General features: G+C 39.5%; 1 protein-coding gene across 11 annotated transcripts in view; it reads right to left on the reverse strand.

The window, feature by feature from the left end:
* LOC109692005 (muscarinic acetylcholine receptor M4) overlaps positions 1-18396 on the reverse strand; it is a 179663-nt gene that overhangs the window by 125777 nt on the left and 35490 nt on the right. The gene's annotated exons all lie outside the window — the stretch shown is intronic.

The following is an 18396-nucleotide window of genomic DNA, read 5'->3' on the forward strand; positions in this document are numbered from 1 at the left end:
ATGGAAACAATCAACTGCCAGAACTCTATGGCTTCTACAAGTAGGGAAAGCCTGCTCCTAGGAAGTAAGAAGCCACTGGTGCCCCCATGCCAAAGAGCAATTTCCTCACCTAGTTTCAATGTTTGAGTGGCATCTGCTATTTCATATTTCAGTTCAGGAGAGCCAAACCCAAACTAGCAGCTCCCCTCTGCCTAGGAAATAAAGTCCAAATTCCTCAGCTTGGCATCCAAAGCTTTGCAACTAAATTTCTCATTCCTTTTACATATACTATATGTTCTAGCTGGGTGGCTTACAAACTTCTGGTCCCATGATTCCATAAAATAATGAACATCCTCAAGAGCTTTTGTTTATATGGATTCTATCAATGGCCCATCAGTGTTATAATCTCATTATGTATCATGTAGTCTCTAAAAGACTCCACTGTATGCCTGTAAAAGAATGAGAATGAAAAAGACAAAGATCCTCTCAGCCTTATCAAAGTCAAAACAGCTTTGACTTCTTGGATTCCAGAAGAATCCATCACTTTAGCTAAACCACACACACCAATGCTATCCTGCCTCTGTATTTATCTTAGCCACTTCTTTCTAGAAAGTTCCTCTCCCTCATTGCTACCCATAAAAATTCTTTGAAGTGCAAATCCTGACTCCTTTAACCAGAAGTTCACCCTTTCTTCCTCAATACCCCACTGCATTATGTACCTCTCTTCAGAGATCTTCCCCCAAGTTACCTTGTACTGCAGTTTCTTATAAACATGTCTTTCTTGTTTCTGCTATTAGATTACAGGCTACATGACATCAAGTGCTGGTTCTCAGTCACCTTTATCCCTATCAAAGCTTACATCCTAATTAACATGCAACAGGAGATCAATAAATAAGTGAATGAATCAGCAGGCCTAACTAGATTGAGAAGAATAACCAAAAAGGAGTATTTGATTGTTTCTCTGTGACTCCATGAGTTTCAGGTAAAGTTGCAAGATGTCCAAAACCTCACTAAAATTCCTAACGCTTTTCAGAAACTGCTTACAGAACCCTTCATCCCTCTGGTCACTTAAGCCTCTCAGGTTAAGGTGCTGACGTGGTTGTCCTGAAAAGTGCAATGCAGCCTGGTCCCTGGGAGGTTCATTAAATCATAGTGTCAGAAGCTGCCTACTTGCCAGGGAAACTACCTACTCCTAGACTGTATGTTGTTGAAAGAGACACCATAAGGAAAAGAGGGCATGTTTGGAAAGAAAAAAAGGAGCAAGAGGCCAAAGAACCTCAGATGCACTGTTGCTTTCTTCATTTCTGAATCTTGCTCTGCAAGCCCCAGATCTCTGTGTCAGCGCATGCTCGAGATAGATGACAGGCCTTTATTCTTTGTTAAAAATAATTGTGTGTTCTGAAACGACACCTCTATTATGATTTCTAAATTGACATCTCTGCTTTAAAGCAGAGGCATGCAAGCCTCCCCATTTCACACACTAGCAATTATCATTTAAGTTATCCAATGATAGGCACTCATCTAATCGCAGAAGGGCCCCCTGGGTGTGATGTTGCATGCTGGAAGTATGGCTCAAGCTGTAGAGCACCAGCTGCAAAAGTGCAAAGCCCTGAGTTCAAAGCCCACTACCAACAAAAAGAAAAAATGTCCGAGTACTCAGGAGGCTGAGGCAGGAGAATCTAAAGTTCAAGGCCAGCCTAAGATAGAAAGAAAGAGGGAGAGGGAGGGAGAGGGGGAGAGAAAGGGGGAGAAAAGGAGGGAGGGAGAGGTGGAGAGAGGAAGGGAGGGAGGGGGGAGGGAGAGAGAGAGAGAGAGCGCGCATTATAAATCAAGAAGTGATTTACAGAATTCCAAAACTGACTTCTCAGTTAACTTTATTGAGAATAGGAGATAAATCCTAAAAACTCTTATCTCCAAGCCATTAATTCTACAAAGGGGATGTTAGCAGAATTGTTTACTACTTCAATTCCAACAAACACATGAATGTTTTGCAAGATGACTTTCACATTCACATTCCTGACCTTGACCCTGGCATATTGCAAACACTATACTCTATAATAGGAAGTTTAAAAAAAAAATCTTAAGAGCCAATATCAGGAAATGAAGAGAAAACAGAAAAAGAAAAGCACACTGAGCTGATGCATTTATTAACTAGAAGCAAAGAGGCAGCTTTCCTGGCTCAAATCTGTTCAGTAATAAGGTTTCTGGAGTCTATAGAAATAGACAGGAGAGCAAGAACTCCAGCTGGGTCCCCAAACAATACACCACTAACCCTTGAGCTAACACAAAGCTCCAGGTACAATTTTTGTTATATTCAAGGTTCACTCTGAACTGCTTCTTTTAGTGACATATGATTTTCACTGACTTGTTTCTGGCTATATGCCACTTGCCCTTTTACCCTGCAACTACCCTGATTCCTTTTGGACTTAGCAAATGAGACTCCCCTAGAATAATTTCTCCACCATTTCCCTTTGTCTAGACAACATGAAATTGTCATAAGTGATACCTGAAGTACAATTAGTAGAGAAACTGCAATTTCCACTCTCCTCCCCCAGTCCTCAAAAGAATTGTACATTAACATCCTCAGCATGTCAATCAATACTACCTGATGAAGATTAACTCTGTGGAGTCTGGAAGCCATTTAATTCACAGCTTGCCAAAAATTATGCAGTTCTCCCTTCTACTATAATTAGAACATGCAAATTGCATTCTTTTTACTAGCACTAACGGCTATAATTGTAGAGGTCTGAATGCCTGCTGAATCGATACCTGTATAAAAAAGTCCTTACAAACACTTAACCCAGCTGTACTTTATTTAGGGGAATCACAAGCAAAAGGGAAAAAGAGACAAGGCAAAAAAGGGGAGAGGCAATGAAAGGCACGATTCAAGAACATCAGAACCAGGCAGTACTATTATTATAAGAATAAGATGGTTTGAAACCACTGCCAGTTCCTTTCAAGATATTTTATTAAAACAACAGCAACATCAAAGGACAAAGCAACATGCAATACTTTATCAGTGATTTTTAATGAGAAGAGGGTTCCCCCCACGGGACATCTGACAATGTTTGGAGACATTTTGATTGCTGCAACCTGGTTAGGAGAGTGCTACTGCCCAAGCAGGACTACTACTGAACATCCTACAATATTAGGACAGCCTCCCACAACAAAGAATTGTCCATTCCCAAATGCCAATAGTACTGTTGTTGAGAAACCTTCTGATATATCTCAACTGTCTGAGTTTTATCAACAGAATCTCTGAATAACTAAAATGTGAAGCAATTTGGTATGTGAGCTTCAGAATCAGACAGTCTGCAATTTAAATTCCATCCTGTATTATCAGCTGTGTGACCTTGACTGAGTTCATTATTACCCCAGCTTCCACATTTGAAGGAAAAAACCCCATTTCACAGATTTCTATGATTAAGTAAGAATGTATGTAGGACTGGGGATGTAGCTCCGTGGTAGAGCACTTGCCTAGTATGCCCTGGGTTCAATCCCCAACACTGGAAAAAAAAAAAAAAAAAAGAACATATGTAAAGTACAGTAGCTAGGATATAGTCCAATGATAGAGCCATTTTTTCTTCGTTGGATTATACTTCCTAAAACATATGTAGAATATGATGCCCTTGCCCCACTCAAATCGCATGCCTAAAAGACGTTTTGTCAGATATGTGTTGAGGGATAAATACTATAAAACCATAAACATGGGTACCTAAGTCCTGAGAATCTCATAAACCCCACCCAAATGAACCAAGAAGAGTAGACAATCATCCACCAACCTGTTGGTTCATCCAACCAGTGACTCAAACTACAAATACAGGGTACCTACCACTGGTAATATATTCATACATGCTGAGTATCCCTTATCCAATCTGCTTGGAACCAGAAGTGTTTCAGATTTGAATTTTTCAGATTTGGGAATATATGCACAAATTTTACTGATTGAACATCTCAAATCTGAAATCTGAAATTTTTTAAGCTGTATGAGTATGAATGCTCAAGAAATTGCAGAATCAGGGCATTTTGGAGTAGGGATACTCAGCCTGTATATAATTATAATAGATATGGTTCCTGTAGTAGGTAGTCTCCAAAGATGGACTCCAAACAAACACACCTCTAGCATTCTCATCCTTAGGCAGTCCCCTCCCACAAGGAACCTACTGTGGTCTATGACTTGCTTTATTCAGGAGAATGTGGCAACTGTGCCAGTACTAGGCCTACCTTTTTAAGAGAACTGGCAGCTTCCATTTTCTTCCACTTAAAACAACCACTTCTGGAAGGCTTAGGCTGCTATGTAAGAAGTCTGGCTACTGTGACAGAGGGGCCACATGGAAAGACAAGCCCCTGATACTACATGGAGAGGGAGAGAGGCCCAGCTGTCCCAACTGAGCCTCCAGATGGCTCTAGAGAAAACCCAAGCAAGACCGGCAGGACTTCCCCACTGAGCCACATTTATCCAAAGAAGCATGAAAGACAATAAAGTGGTTGTTTTAAATCACTAAGTTTTGGTATGTGGTCTGTTATGCATCAGTAGATGAATGAAATAGTTTCTTACTTTGTATAGCTCTCAGTCTAGTCGTAACAGCAGCATTAGACCGAGTCCACAAAGTTACCTTACAGCCCCAAAGTAACCACATTGCTCAGTCAGCTAAAGAGAGAAAGACAGACAGAGAAAAAGAGACATATGAAAATAGATGGTAACAAGCCAGGTGCCAGTGGCTCATGCCTATAATCCTAGCTATTCAGGAAGCAGAGATCAGTAGGATCAAGGTTCAAGGCCAGTTTGAGCAAAAATCAAGATCCTGTCTCAAAAATACTCAACACAAAAAAGGGCCAGCAGAGGGGCTCAAGTGGTAGAATACCTGCCTAGCAAGCTTAGGGCCCTGAGTTCAACAACTCCACCAGTACATAATTGCAGACATATATACATAAATAAAATTTTAAAAGGAGGCAGGACAAATCATTTAAAAAGATTACAGGAAGCCAGGCAAAGGAGCACAGTGGCAAGGGCTTGTAGTGCCAGTTACTCAGGGGGAGACTGAATCCCTACCAAGGATTCACTTGAATCCAGGAGTTCCAAGCTTGGACAACATTGTAAGACACTCTCTCTTTCAAAAAAAAAAAAAAAAAAAAAGGCAGGAAAATTTTGGATAATATCCTATTTCCTTGCTAAGGATCAAATTACATTCTGTACTCTGGAACTCTCTCTCTCTGTTTTTTGGTGGTATTAGGTTTTGATCTCAAGGCTTCACACTTAGTAGGTAGTCACACTATCACTTGAGCCATACCCACAGCCCAGTACTTTCTAAAATAGAATCTTTTTGTATCTGTATCTGCTGAAAGTGACTGAGACTAACTAGCCTCAGTCCTACAACAACAGCCATACCTTTCTACTTGGTTAACTCCAATTTTACAGGTGAAGAATGTGAAGGAGTTGAGATTCTTTCTGCACTGCTAGTGGTATTATAAAAAGGTTCAGCCACTATGGAAAACAGCATAGAGCCTCCATGATTAAAAACAGAACACCACACGATTTAGCAATTTCACTTGTGGGTATATACCCAAAAGAATTAAAAACAGGATCTTGAAAAGGTATTTGCACATTCATGTTCATTTTAGCAAATTTACAATACTTAAATATCTATCGACAGATGAAAGGATAAAGAAAATGCGGTGCCAAGTGTGGTTGATAGTACATGTGTGTAATCCCAGTACTCAGAAGGCAGAGGCAGGAGGATTATGAATTTAAGGCCAACCTGGGTTCACACAGAGTTCCAGGCCAGCCTAGTATACACAATAAGAATGTTACCAAAAAAAATTTTAAAGGAAATAAAGAAAATGTGGAATATGAATATTATTTAGTCTTTAAAAATTCCATTTCTCCCCCCAGTGCTAGGGACTGAACCCATGGCCTTATACATGCTGAATAAGTACCCTAGCACTGAGCTATATCCCCAGTTCCACCCTTTAAAAATTAAGAAGGATCCGGGAGCCAGTAGCTCACGTCTATCCTAGCTACCCAGGAAGCAGAGATCAGGATGACTATGGTTCAAAGCCAACCAGGGCAAATAGTTCCCAACATCCTACCTTGAAAAAAACCAATAACTAAAAAGGGCTGGCAGAGTGGCTCAAGGTGAAGGCCCTGAGTTCAAACCCCAGTACTGCAAAATAAATAAATAAATAGATAGATAGATAAGAAGGAAATTCTGGCACATATACCTTGAGAATTATTATGATAACTGAAGTAGGTCAATCACAAAAAGACAAATGCTATATAATTCCACTTGTAACAATTACTTGGGGGGTAGGAATATAGCTCAGAGGTAGAGTGATTGCCTAGCATGTGTGATACTCTGGATTTGACCTCCAGATCTGCAAAAACAATTTTATAATATGGCCGGGTGCCAGTGGCTCACACCTGAAATCCTAGATACTTAGGAGGCTGTAGGAGTGGCTCAAGTGGTAGAATACCTATCTGCCTACCAAGTGTGAGGGTATTGAGTTCAAACCTCAGTGCTGCCAAAAAAAAAAAAATTCATGCATGTATACATGTATATATTTATTTATCACACTTTAAAGCAATACTTAAACTCATAGAAACATAAGTAAAATGGTTGTTGCGAAGGGGCTCCTCAAGTTGTTGTTCAATGGGTGTAGTTTCAGTCATGCAAGATTTATTGTACAATGATGTGCATACAGCTAGAAATACTGTAATATATACTTGAAATACTGTTGAGGGTAAATCTATGACACACATATAAGGGGGGAAGGTTAAATCTGCCACTAAAACAAAGAAAGAAAACAATAAAAGTCACCTTACTAGGTGACGTAGCCAAGGAGACAGCAAGAAGAAAGAAGCAGAGGAAGCTAGTACACCTATGTGAACATGTGTAGTAGAGGAAAAAGGAGATGGACACAAAGATTCACACTTATACCTTCTCTGGTGCAGCAAAGGGCACAATGTCAACAAGCTGTAATTTGCTGCAACAAGATCATACTTTCAGCCTTTGACTACTTTATCATTACAAACTTCTACCTCTGTTCTAACTTGATTTTACTTTGCTGAAAGGTTACACCCTCTATCCAAGGTGCTCTGCTCATAAAGAGAGGAAGATTTTGTGTAGTCCATTTACATAGTCTAAAAGAAGGTTGCTCTCATGGTGTGTAACCTAACAAAATGAAGATGTGCTCCACTAAAATGAGCCCCATCCAGAAAATTAGCTTGAGGCCGGCCCTCTTTTTTCCCCTTTGGAAACAGAAGAGGAGTTTGTTAATTGTTGCTATTAAAAAATCAGGCAGCTTCTTGGGCAAGGGGGCTGTCAGCATGTCAGCCCACAGACAGCAAGGGAGTCTTTGTGGGTGAAGTAGGAGGCAGGATGGGTAGGGTGGAGGCCAGGGTACTGCAGTGTCCAGTGCCTCCCCCTGGTGGAGCCACACGGTAGGGCACTAGGAAATACCAGTCTACACTTCATCATTAGCACATTTTGCATGAGCTAATGCAATGGTCACATACACAAAACCAAATTTAAGTAGGAACCATGATAATAGCCTAGTGCACAATAAGGCATCCAGAAAGTCAGTGCCTTGCTGGGCATGGTGATACATCCCAGCACTTGAAAGGTAGAAGCAGAAGGACCAGCCTAGACTACACAATGAGATCCTGTCTCAGAAAACAAAAAAAAAGAAAGTCTGTGTCTTGACTAAAAGAGCAACAACTATTTTAACTTCTGCTGATTGTTATGTGGGAATGCACGCAGGTGTTGCCAGATTTTCTAATTTTTTTTCCAACAGAATCCAAAAATCTGGATTTACGTGGGAATACTGAAAAGTTCAGAAATATTGCAAGAGCCAAACATACCTAAAGATTATTTTGCAATATCTGGGTTAGTGTAATAGGCCCACTAACTAAATAAAGTAGAATTTGCTCACTCAACATGTCAGGGGTACTCCCAAGAAGGAACAGAAATAAAATGTATTAGACCTTGTCTGTACCCGCACAAATATATAAGAAATCCAGTAAGAGGGGCAGCAAGATACTGCATAGCTTTAATGGACTGGGATCAATTAAAATAAGCAAAATATATTATGCAAACAGAACATCCCAAACCTGGTGTTATTTGTCTTCAAACAACTTCCAACGCATCCTTCAGAGCACTACTTTGAATAGATACAGGAGAGAAGGGGATCTGCAGGGGGTAAGGATGAGCACATGGGAAATTGTTCTTAATGTATTTGTTGCATACATATGGATTTCACTGTAGTCCCCTGCCACTCCAACCGCCTGAGTTGATGGAGCAATTACACCTTTTCATGTTTCAGTGTCTACTCCAAGCACAAAGCCCATTCTACACTATGCCAGAGAAGCATGAAGGATACTTGAGTTCAGCCTTACAGGTGTTAATTTGACCTGCATTGAGGGAAGGGTTACCTGTCAGGCACCTGGCCTGGAGGACCTAGAGGCTCATAACCTCCCAGGGCAAGCTGCCTCACTCACACTCAGACAGACTTAAAGTGAGATTGAAGAACTGCTTTAGGGCAGACAGTACAAGAAACAAGAAAGTCTTTATAAATGCTTAAACCTGCTCTTAACCATCAAAAAAATCTCAAAAACAAGCAAATAAAAAACAGAAGGGATGGGGGCATGGCTCAAGTGGTAGAGCATTTGCCTAACATTTGAGAGGCCCTGGGTTCAATCTCTAGCACCACATTTTAAAAAAAAACCCACCTGACCAGGCTCACACCTGTAATTCCAGCTACTCAGAAGGCTGCTGAGGCAGAAGGATCAAAAGTTTGAGGCCATGCTGAGCAACATAGTGCCCCAAAAAATAGTAACCTAATTGGGCAAGTGAGAAAGATTAACAACACTTCCACTCTATCCTCATCCCCATATTGCTGAGGAAAGAAATGGGTTGGTTGTCCAACCACTCTTGATGACAAAAACCCAGTACCAAGGAAAAAAAAGACGGTGGGGGGGGGCAGCGGAACGGGGTTTCTATTTGCATAGAAAAAAATTCTGGAGGAGTGAATTTGATCAAAGTACATTACATGTGTGTATGTAAATATCAGTGATATTTACACTTATCATTGTATACAATTAATTTGCACAATTAATTTATGTTAATTTTAAAAATTTAAGCCAGGTGCCAGTTTCTCATACCTATAAATCTAGATACTTGTAAAGCTGAGATTAGGAGGATTATGGTGTGAGGACAGTCCCAGCAAATAGTTCCCAAGATGCCACCTCCAAAACAGCCAAAGCAAAATGAGCTGGCAGTGTGGCTCAAGCAGTAGAACCCCTTCTTTTGCAAACACCTGCTCTGCAAGCATGAAACCCTGAGTTCAAACCCCAGTCCTATCAAGAAGATAATTTTTTTAAAGAAAAAATTCTGGAGTTAACACATACAAATTGTTAACTGTGGTTATCTTTGAGCAGTGGCTATACAAAGATCATTAACTTTCTAAAATGTTTATTTTTTACAGATAAATTTGCATTAGCTTTGTAGCAGCAAAACCCAGCCATTTCATTTCATTTATGATCCCTTCTTCAGTATAAATTTTTCAGGCTCTCCCTTCCTCATAGTTTCAAATACTACACCTTCCAATTTGGGGATTGAGGGAAAATGACTCTGGCCTCTTACTTTTCACCACAGTCTCAAGACACAAATTAATTAAAAGGTGTGTGAGATTGGCATAACTTTAAGCTACCCACTTAACAGAGCCTCCTCAGTCTATCCTCAACTGGCAGACACTGAACCGTTTAAATAATATAAGATCTGTAGGGATGGAACATATCTCAGTTGCTTGCCTAGCATGTGTGAGGTCCTGGGTTCAATCTTCAGCACCGTCCTAATAATAATAATAATAATGATAAGTAACATAAGATCTCTAACATAAGATCATGCCAATCTGATGGCCTCTCATCACTCAGAGGAAAAGGTAAAATCCCGTAAGTGGTTTAAAAGACCCTACATAATCTCAACCCTGTCACTTTTCCACCTTCACCTTCTAGCACTCCATCCCTTGCTGTGCTCCAACTGTACCAGCTAACTAAATGCATGCATATCAAGGATTCTCTTGCCCACAGTGTCCACAGGGTTTGCTCTTACATTTTCTTGAGGTCTTTGCTCCAATGTCATCTCATCAAACTTTCTCTAATCACTCTATTTCAAACTGCAATCTTTGACCCTACATTAAAGCATTTCTCTTTTTTTCACAGAATTTGTCACTATCTAGCATACTAGGTATTTACTTATTGTCTTTCTCACATTAGAAAGAGAAGTTAATGTTTACACTTAAATAATATCTGGCACACAGTATATAATTAGCAAATATCTGTTAACTGAATGAGTAAATGAATAATCAATCACAGAGAACTCATTTTACAAGTCAACTCTCAGGTTTATAATAAGAGCCAGAGTCACACATGGGCAGCCCCTATACATACTCCTCAGCTCACCATCCAAGCTCTAATTTACCTTCCCCCAGCTTTCCTGTAAACTAAGCTGTTTAATTCTACCACAGATTTTTACTCCCTTTTTGAAATTTACCAACAGCTGGTTCTCTCTTTCCCCAGAAAAAAAACAAGTAATGATATATCCATGCCACAAATGAAATTCTCTTGGTTGAGGATTCTTCTCCAGTCTTTGTCCCTAAACAATGCTAAACATCTGAGAAAGAAGAATGAAAAAGTTTGTAAGGGTTTGTTGTATCATGAATACCAAAGACAACAATTCTACCAGGTCTTTTAGGGGCAACTAGTCACATCTTGCATTATTAGAGATAAAGCAAAACTCTCTTATTATAAGGATTCTGTCCACCATAAGAGAAAAGAACCTAAAATCATTTCAAAATTAAAAATGAAGGGCTGGGAGTATAGGTCAGTGGCACACTGTTTGCCTAGCAGTCAGAGGTCTTAGGTTAGATCCCTAGCACAAGGAAAAAAAAAATTTTAAATGATGCTCAGAATGTCCTTCCAAAAAGAGTTGAAGGATATGCTTTCTGAAATCCTGAACAAGCTACTTATAAGCAAATTCAGTGAAAGTCTTCCACAAAAACTAAAAGAAAATAAGTTCCAATGGGAACCAGAACTTTCACACATTTAATTTTGATTATTCATATCTAATTTGGACTGTATCAAGTACACCTTTGTTGAGACTGCAGACATGTCTTTAAGGAGGAAAAAAAAATACCAGAGCATTGACTAGCAGAGATAATATGACTGAGACATCACAGTTAATACCAACAAAATGGTCTATTGGGAAACTGTGTGACACCCAGGGGACTCAATGAAGGTGCAGGTCCTGAGCTGTCAGTGGATGGCCAATATAAAAGGCCCTGGCCCAATGCCAGAGCCTTCTTACAAGCTTCATAACAACCAATTCGCCAGTTAAGAACATGGCACCACAGTGAAACATCAGAAGAGCAAACTGAGTTACAGAACTATCTCCAAATAAAGCTCTAGATAAGGCCACTTCATTTATTCAACAAGTAGTTACTCCCTGTAAGACTAAAGAATATCATATAATAATGGGCCTTTTTATCTTTTTTACTTAAAAGGAAAAACAGGATTAGTACCTCATACTAAATTATAAGGAATACAATTTCAATTCCATTAACTCAATTCAATTAATATTTACTGAGCAACTACTCTGTGCCATGAAGTATTCAAGGTATAGCAGGCAAATAGACATAATCATTACCTTTGGGGTGCCCACTGACGAAAGGTAAACAAATAGTTTTCTGTCACCAGTGCGACAGTATAAAACAGCATCTAGTGCTGGGCGTTAGTGGCTCATGCCTATAATCCTAGTTACTCAGGAAGCAGAGATCAGGGGGATTGCAGTTCAACGCCAGGCCAAAGCAAATAGTTCGGGAGACCCTACCTCAAAAAAAAAAAACCAAAACCCAAAACGGGCTGGGGAGGTTTCTGAAAAGAAAGCTATGCTAGATTTTAAATAACAAATTGCGTATGCTCCCAATCCAAAGAAGCTGAAAGGAATTATATATATATATATACATATATATATATATATATATATATGTATATACACACACACACACACACACACACACATACATACCCTTTAGACACAGTTAAGTCAGCAGCACAGAAAAACTACAAAGCTCAGTCCCTCTCTAACTAGCCAGGGCAAGAAGACTGGTGCTTTCCTAATTTCTTGATTGCCTTCTCCATCTTTTGGACATAGGACCAGCCCTGCATACAAACCCATTTATTTCCTTCCAGCAATGGTGTCTGGGCTGAGGGCTCTGTGGAGAATTTCCATGTGACTAGAGTTATGGAATCAAATAACTTTGGTGGCCCACAGAAAGAAGTTTCAGACTGTGCCAAATGTAAAAGCAATTCCCTTGCAAAAGTCTAAGAAATGTGGAAATTCAATGAGGGTATCTAATTCTAACTATGGATTTTTTTTTTTTGATGTGCATCTTTTTTTTTATCTTTTATTATTCATATGTGCATACAAGGCTTGGTTCATTTCTCCCCCCTGCCCCCACCCCCTCCCTTACCACCCACTCCACCCCCTCCCGCTCCCCCCCCTCAATACCCAGCAGAAACTATTTTGCCCTTATCTCTAATTTTGTTGTAGAGAGAGTATAAGCAATAATAGGAAGGAACAAGGGGTTTTGCTGGTTGAGATAAGGATAGCTATACAGGGCATTGACTCACATTGATTTCCTGTGCGTGGGTGTTACCTTCTAGGTTAATTCTTTTTGATCTAACCTTTTCTCTAGTTCCTGGTCCCCTTTTCCTATTGGCCTCAGTTGCTTTAAGGTATCTGCTTTAGTTTCTCTGCATTAAGGGCAACAAATGCTAGCTAGTTTTTTAGGTGTCTTACCTTTCCTCACCCCTCCCTTGTGTGTTCTCGCTTTTATCATGTGCTCATAGTCCAATCCCCTTGTTGTGTTTGCCCTTGATCTAATGTCCACATATGAGGGAGAGCATACGATTTTTGGTCTTTTGGGCCAGGCTAACCTCACTCAGAATGATGTTCTCCAATTCCATCCATTTACCAGCGAATGATAACATTTCGTTCTTCTTCATGGCTGCATAAAATTCCATTGTGTATAGATACCACATTTTCTTAATCCATTCGTCAGTGCTGGGGCATCTTGGCTGTTTCCATAACTTGGCTATTGTGAATAGTGCCGCAATAAACATGGATGTGCAGGTGCCTCTGGAGTAACAGTCTTTTGGGTATATCCCCAAGAGTGGTATTGCTGGATCAAATGGTAGATCGATGTCTAGCTTTTTAAGTAGCCTCCAAATTTTTTTCCAGAGTGGTTGTACTAGTCTACATTCCCACCAACAGTGTAAGAGGGTTCCTTTTTCCCCGCATCCTCGCCAACACCTGTTGGTGGTGGTGTTGCTGATGATGGCTATTCTAACAGGGGTGAGGTGGAATCTTAGTGTGGTTTTAATTTGCATTTCCTTTATTGCTAGAGATGGTGAGCATTTTTTCATGTGTTTTCTGGCCATTTGAATTTCTTCTTTTGAGAAAGTTCTGTTTAGTGCACATGCCCATTTCTTTATTGGTTCATTAGTTTTGGGAGAATTTAGTTTTTTAAGTTCCCTGTATATTCTGGTTATCAGTCCTTTGTCTGATGTATAATTGGCAAATATTTTCTCCCACTCTGTGGGTGTTCTCTTCAGTTTAGAGGCCATTTCTTTTGATGAACAGAAGCTTTTTAGTTTTATGAGGTCCCATTTATCTATGCTATCTCTTAGTTGCTGTGCTGCTGGGGTTTCATTGAGAAAGTTCTTACCTATACCTACTAACTCCAGAGTATTTCCTACTCTTTCTTGTATCAACTTAAGAGTTTGGGGTCTGATATTAAGATCCTTGATCCATTTTGAGTTAATCTTGGTATAGGGTGATATACATGGATATAGTTTCAGTTCTTTGCAGACTGCTAACCAGTTTTCCCAGCAGTTTTTGTTGAAGAGGCTGCTATTTCTCCATCGTATATTTTTAGCTCCTTTGTCAAAGATAAGTTGCTCACAGTTGTGTGGCTTCATATCTGGATCCTCTATTCTGTTCCACTGGTCTTCATGTCTGTTTTTGTGCCAGTACCATGCTGTTTTTATTGTTATTGCTTTGTAATATAGTTTGAAGTCAGCCTTGGCTATTCGTGGCCTCTTGTGTTTCCATATAAATTTAACAGTAGATTTTTCAATCTCTTTAATGAATGTCATTGGAATTTTGATGGGAATTGCATTAAACATGTAGATTACTTTGGGGAGTATCGACATTTTTACTATGTTGATTCTACCAATCCATGAGCATGGGAGATCTCTCCACTTTCTATAGTCTTCCTCAATCTCTTTCCTCAGAAGTGTATCTAACTATGGATGTTTTAAGTCAAATTGTAATGCTATGGTCATCAACATACTTTGCTGGGTAGTCATGTATCATCAAGGAAGAATAAAGATCAAAAGATATTAATTCTCAAAATACACTGAATATCTGGAAAAGGACTGCAGGAACTATTCAGGTGGGGGAAATTTAGACCAAATTTTGATCTCTCAGTTGTTGGGGTTTTAACAGTGAACATCTGTAACTGGGATTACTTTATAAGGCTCATCGATGCAGTACTACGAATAAATAATTACAACAGCGTTTCCCCTAGAAATATTGTACTGACTACATTTCTACCCAGAAATAAGAATTAAAAATTATGTCAGACCTCCAATTTCTTTCTTCTTCTTTTTTTTTTTTTTTGTGGTACTGGAATTTGACCTCAGAGCCTCATACTTGCTAGGCAGGCACTCTACCACTTGACCTATTCCCCCATCCTAAACCTCCAATTTCTTACCCTGAATGTTCACTGAAGAAAGAGTTCCTTCAGGTGATGATATACATAAGCAAAAGTAGTTTTAATGCAGAAAAGTACTATACAAAAGCATGAAAAGTACTGTACAAAAGCACAAAAAGTGGAGAAAAGGATGCCCTCTTCAGGACCCAGTATTTTGAATCTCACTCTGCTACAAATACCTCTTTTAAAAATTACTTCCTCTAAGTTTTCTTACCTATACAAAAAGAGACTTGGGCTGGAAGCATAGCTCAGTGGTAGAACATTTACCTAGCATGTATGAAGCCCTGAGGCCCTGGGATGGATTCCTAACACTTAAAAAAACAAAACAAGACAGACGACAGACAGACAGAGGCTGAATTACTTAGATTCCCTCTTATTTTAAGAGACCATTTAAATAATTTTCCTACAAGCCTTTAAAGGCAAAGGGTCTCCTACAGCAAGGAGCTACAATACCCTGATCTCATTCTGAAATCTGTGCTCCCCGACCAGAAAAGAAGTTTCTGGTAGTGAAGCAAAAGATCCATTACCCAAGATGTAATCTCGAGTCAGACTACAAATACAGCTCACTCTCTGCTGCCCACAGACAAAAGAAGACAAACTGTGGGCTAGTTATTACTACTTCACAGCACAGAGCTCTACTAAAATACAAAAGTGTGTGCTTATTAATAATCTTACTATTTGCACAAACTATTAATTATCCCTGCAGCACCACGGGATCAAAACATACCTCCTAGCCTATCTCCCACTACAGGGCCAAAGAACAAAACCCACTCCCTTCAAGTACAATCACCTTTTGTGAACTCTACTCACTTAGTAACAATAGTCACCTACAAGAACAGGCTTTGTTGTAAGATTCAACCACCTACTCAAACAGTAAAGACACCTCTTCCTCCCTGGCATCCTAGCCTAGCAGCAGTAGCCCAACAGTGACATCTACTGGAAAAATAAAAGCAAGGGCTGACTCATCATTTAGAGACTAGCAGTACCTTTAGAAGAAAGATGATGATTAGCACCACTTTGCATTCATGATTTACACCACTATGTAGTCATCCAATTTATGTGTGCACTTAGAATATTTTACAATATACCACATTTTGTAGTCACCTGTCAGCCTTCATGGTACACCATATCCTAGCACATTTTAAGGTGACTCCAGCTGGGCACTGGTGGTTCACATCTATGATCCTAGCTACTTGGAAGACCGAGATCGGGAGGATAGCAGTTTGAGGTCAGCATAGGCAAATAGTTCCCAAGACCCATCTCCAAAATAAACAGACCAAAATGGACTGGAGGTGTGGTTCAAGCGGTAGAGCACCTGCTTTGCAAGTGACTCCATAAATTACTATATTGGGCTGGAGGCATGGCTCAAACAGTAGAGTGCCTGCCTAGCAAGTGAGAAGTTCAAGCCCAGTACGACCAAGGAAAAAACTAATAATACACTACTTTACAATGAGAAATATGTGTTATTTGTATTCTTAAAAGAAAAAACATAAATATAAAATTATTTATCACAAGATGAGAAGAGATTTTACTTTCTACAATATACTTTTTTTTTTTTTTTAAGTGCTTAGAGTAGAATTCAGGGCTGAGTATGCTAGGCAAGCACTCTACCACTAAGCTGCACTCCCGGTCTTACAATATATATTTCCAATGCTTAAACTTTATTTAAACCACAACACAAACTATATTTTACCATCATAAGAAAAAAATTTTAAGCAAAAGTTTTTGGTACAATCTTACTACCTAAGTTTTAACTTAAGAAATGATGATTAGGGCTAGCAGAGTGGCTCAAGGGGTAGGATGCCTTCCTCGCAAGCATGAGGACCTGAGTTCAAACCCCAGTACATCAAAAATAAAACCAAGAAAAAACTGAAGAGTGTTTTAGGTGTTTATTTTGGTAGCTACTAATTACATGTGGCTATTTACATTTAAACTAATACAATTTTTTAAAATTAAATTTAGTTCCTCAGATCCTAATAGCAGCATTTCAATTGTTCAACAGTCACATGCGGCTACTGGCTACTATATTGGACAGCATAGATGCAGAACGTAAGCATCATTTCAGAAAGTCATTGAACAACCCTGATCTAGAGAAACACAGTGAAGTATGCATAGATAGAATTATGTTATCTCTGGGTTAGGGTAGTAGATAGGAGATGCAAATGAAAGGTCAAGTCTTGATGATTTTTTTGGTTTTGGTGGGACTGAGGTTTGAACTCAGGGCTTTGCACATACTTGCAAAGCAGGCCCTCTATTGCTTGTGCCACACCTCCAGTCCATTTTGCTCTGGTTATTTTGGAAATGGGATCTCAAGAACTATTTGCCTGGGCTGGCCTTGAACCTCAATCCTCCTGATCTCAGCCTCCCAGATAACTAGGACTGCAGGTGTGAGCCACCGGCACCGGGCCAGCATTGATGATTTTTGAAGTCAGGTGTTAGGTATATGGAAATTAATTTATTATACTTTCATCTTAATTTTTATATGAAGATAAAAACTAAGCTTTATATGAAGCTGAATAATAAGATAAAAAGCTAAAAGAGGAAAATAAGCCAGACGCCAGGAGCTCACGCCTATAATCCTAGTTACTTAGGAAGATCAAGGTTCAAATTCAGACCCTATCTCAAAAATACCCAACACAAAAAATGGATGGCGGAGTGGCTCAGGTTAAGAGTGCCTGCCTAGTAGGTGTGAGGCCTGAGTTCTAACACCAGTACTGTCTGTCCCTCTCCAAGTCTCACCCACCATCCAATACTGGGTTTTATAAAGCCTTGTTTCATAACACTTCCCCTTCTCTAAAGTCAGACCACCTCTTAATTTTAATTTTTTTGTTTCCACTACATTTAGCATCAGTACCATCCAAAGGACATACCTGATCATTTACTTTTTTGATAAATGTCATGTAAATATATCTTGCTCCACAATAACACCATATACTCCAGAGGGCACAGTGCCTTGCTACCACCTAGTACAGTGCTGAAAAATTGTAACCATTCAGCTAATGTTGATTGACTGCCTAAAACATCCTCCTAAAATAACGAGTACATTCTGTGCACAATCCGTATTTCCACCCTTGTTAGCTTATGTCAGAGAAATTTCAGTTGCTTCAACAGAGGATCTAATGCAGAGCAATATGCTGTTTGGATCCAAGAGACATATTCTGGAAGGTGGTGATTATGCTAGATTTGACCTTTACAAAAATTACAGAAAGAGGTCCCTAATAAATCAAAATAGATGTGCAAATAGCCATATATGGAACATGTAGTGGGCAATCAACTACACCCACTCTATTTGTTTCATGAAAGCGTTGGCTGGGATGCCCAATAGAGTATGGAAAGGTCTTCCTTCAATGAATTCTTTTTTCTCCACCCCAGGTGAATGACCATCTGGTAGATCCATTCAAAGATCTTTGGGCTGGTTCAGTGACAGTTCAGTGACAGTGTGCTTAGCATACACAAAGCCCTGGGTTTAATCACCAACACAAAAAAAGCCACACAACATAGAATCTTAACTGAGCAACTAAAGTCCTGTTCAAAAACCTGTATGTTTAAAAAATAATAATAATCCCAAAACAAAGAATCTTT

Source organism: Castor canadensis, chromosome 1 (assembly GCF_047511655.1).
Source record: "Castor canadensis chromosome 1, mCasCan1.hap1v2, whole genome shotgun sequence".
In the NCBI taxonomy this organism is placed as follows: Eukaryota; Metazoa; Chordata; class Mammalia; order Rodentia; family Castoridae; genus Castor; species Castor canadensis.